The sequence below is a fragment of the Tachyglossus aculeatus genome, chromosome 3 (genome assembly GCF_015852505.1).
Source record: "Tachyglossus aculeatus isolate mTacAcu1 chromosome 3, mTacAcu1.pri, whole genome shotgun sequence".
In the NCBI taxonomy this organism is placed as follows: Eukaryota; Metazoa; Chordata; class Mammalia; order Monotremata; family Tachyglossidae; genus Tachyglossus; species Tachyglossus aculeatus.
In genome coordinates, this window is record NC_052068.1 from 76,448,886 (window position 1) to 76,452,099 (window position 3,214).

Here is a 3,214-nt window from a genome sequence, read left to right on the forward strand (position 1 = left end):
ATACAATCTCTTTCCATATTGTCTTGCCTTATACCATCGAGTCACCTCCGACCCATAGCGATGCCATGGATATATCTCTCCCAGAACACTCCACCTCCATCTGCAATCCTTCTGGTAGTGTATCTATAGAGTTTTCTTGGTCAAAATATAGAAGTGGTTTACCATTGCCTCCTTCCGCACAGTAAATTTTAGTCTTCACATCTGACTCTCTCCCAGGCTGCTGCTGCCCAGCACAGGTGAGTGAGTTTCGACCTGTAGCAGATTGCTTTCCACTCACTAACCACTGCCCAAGCTAGGAATGGAAATGCCTCTGCTTGACTCTCCCTCCCATAGCCGAGACTAGTAGAGAACTGGAAACTCTCCAGGTGTGACCCTGAGAGGGGTTTTCCATATTACAAGCATACATACCCTGGGCTACAACCATCCTGTATTGTTAGACACTTTACTCCACCCCTATGCCTAATTAGTTCTGATGTTCTGACCACCTGCTAACCGGTAAGTAAATCCCTTTCCACTTCTTCCCCACTGGGGCTAAAGTTAAGCAATCAATAATTAGTCAATCTTGGAGAAAACTCAGTTTATAATTTGTGTCAGAATTTCCAGGAAGAAATACTGAACACATAACCAAAGCAGTTGAACTGGGAGATAGTAATAAGTCTACGGTATTATTTTAAGGGGACATCCTGTCCTATGCTCTTACCTCTTTAATAAGACAATTTTTAATTAAATATATTGAACTGTAAACTAGATCATGGAAACTGAATTCACTACATTTTGTTCAGAAAGAGGCTGCCATGGAGTAGACAGCTACAAAATGAAGACCAATCAGGATCCTGGAAGCAATTTCACCTTCACTTACAAATCCATTTACATCTAATGTTCTGAGAATACCTCCGTCCAACAACAACAAGAGAGCAGAGTCTTTTTCAATCAATTTTGCAAAGCAGCTGAACACAGTCATATTTATATTTGGCTGCAAGAGAATTCTTCCCAGTGTCTCCTTCAGACCAATTTGTTGTTTCTTTGGTTTGGTAATAGCCATAAAAAATAAAGGAGAACAAAAACTTGTCTTGAAATAAATTCCAGAAACTAGTCAAAACAAAACTGGACTAAACAAAGAAGTTCCAGCAGGAAAGCTAGTCATAAAATAGCTAGACAGAGCAAACAGGTGAGAGGTCTTTCTCTCGTTTTTGCTGTTTGGCAAAATAGGTCGTTTTCAGAGGCCCACTGTGAAGGTAGCCATTTTAACTCCCTTCCCTTGTCCCACCCCTACATAGTCCATCATTTTGGCCCTTTGAGACATCACGGAACAGGTATATTATTCATGCCGGTGTTGAATTCCAACTCTGAAATGGGAAGTGAAGGCAGTTACACTGATATATCGACTCCCTTCTCCCTTTCTTAGCTACTCATCTATTTGATTCCCTCTCCAGATTAATCAGCCAAAGTTAGGATAGCCAAAGCTGTTTCTCATCAGCTCCACAAGCTTTCTTTGTTTCTTCTCTCAGAATCCTCAACTTCTGTCTTGTGAACAAACACTGACCAGACACTGTAACACATTTCATGAGATTCCCTAATTTTTTTTAATTAGTTGAGTTTAAATAGGGAACAGATTTGAATTAAAAAAACAATTCTAGCCATGATGATCAATCACAACAAATTCATTCATTCAATCATATTTAATGAGCACTTATTGCGTGCAGAGCACTGTACTAAGCACTTGGAAAGTACAAATCGGCAACATATAGAAACGGTCCCTACCCAACAACAGGCTCACAGTCTAGAAGGGGGAGACAGACAACAACACAAAACAAGTAGACAAATAACCTAGATAACATACAAATTAAAACCCAGAGGGCTTAGGGACAAATGAAAAGACAATTTCTTTTTTGGAAATCTGAAATTGTAGATTTGTAACAAGTACACAAGTATCAGGCATTTCTTTTAACCAATTTTCCCCCACCTTTAAGTCAGTTATCTCTGGTCAGCCACTTTAAGCTAGTAAAATGAAACTCTTCCTCGCTCATGTTTCAAACTAAGTGTTTAAACTTCATTCAATCGATCGTATTTGAGCACTTACTGTGTGCAGACCACTATACTAAGTGCTTGGGAAGTACAAATGGGCAACATATACAGACGGTCCCTACCTAACAACCGGCTCACAGTCTAGAATCTAGAGTCACAGTCTAAACTTGAAATAACTCAAGATATTTACTGAAAGAAGATTATTAGAGGCATAATTTCCTTATGGAATTGGTCTCTACTTTTCTAATTCCCCAATTTATAATGCCAAATTTAGGTTATTCTCTTTTTTATTATTATTAATGATATTTGTTAATAATAATGATAATGATGGTATTTGTTAAGCGCTTACTATATGCCAAGCACTTTTCTAAGTGCTGGAGCACTGTGTTAAGTGCATCCTATGCACCAAGACCTCTATTAAGTTCTGGGTAATAATAATAATAATGTTGGTATTTGTTAAGTGCTTACTATGTGCCAAGCACTGTTCAAAGCACTGGGGTAGATACACGGTCATCAGGTTGTTCCACGTGGGACTCACAATCTTAATCCCCATTTTACCGATGAGGTAACTGAGGCACAGAGAAGTTAAGTGACTTGCCCAAAGTCACGCAGCTGACAAGTGGCAGAAAAGGGATTAGAACCCATGACCTCTGACTCCTAAACCTGTGCTCTTTTCACTAAGCCACGTTGCTTCTCCTAGATACAAGGTAATCAGTTGGACATTATCCTTGTCCCAAATGGGGCTCCTTCTCAATCCCCATTTTACACATGAAGTAACTGAGGCACATAGAAGTGAAGCAACTTGCAAAAGGTCACAACAGACAACTGGGACTAGAACTCAGGTCCTTCTGATTCCCAGGCCTGTGCTCTATCCATTGGGCCACACCACATTTCTAAGCCATGCCACTTTTCTCTTCTTTGGGGACAGAGTCCTTACAACTGGAGCAGCTTTTTCTGATATCCTAGTAAAAAAATATGCCCCCATATTCTCAATATTCATCAGGGGTGTCTTTTGATTATGGTTTGGAGTTTTTACAGATCCACGCTATTCTACATGATGATGATGATGGTATTTCTTAAGCACTTACTGTGTGCCAAGCACTGTTCTAAGCGCTGGGGTAGATACAAGATTATCAGGTTGTCCCACATGGAGCTCACAGTCTTTAATCTCCATTTTACAGATGTGATA

The 3,214-nt window shown here is 39.8% G+C and overlaps 1 non-coding gene across 1 annotated transcript; it reads right to left on the reverse strand.

The window, feature by feature from the left end:
• Positions 1-250: 250 nt before the first annotated feature.
• On the reverse strand, positions 251-383 carry LOC119926420. Its single transcript, XR_005450297.1, has one exon. It is a non-coding gene; the product is annotated as a small nucleolar RNA SNORA7 (small nucleolar RNA).
• Between the last annotated feature and the right edge of the window lie 2,831 nt (positions 384-3,214).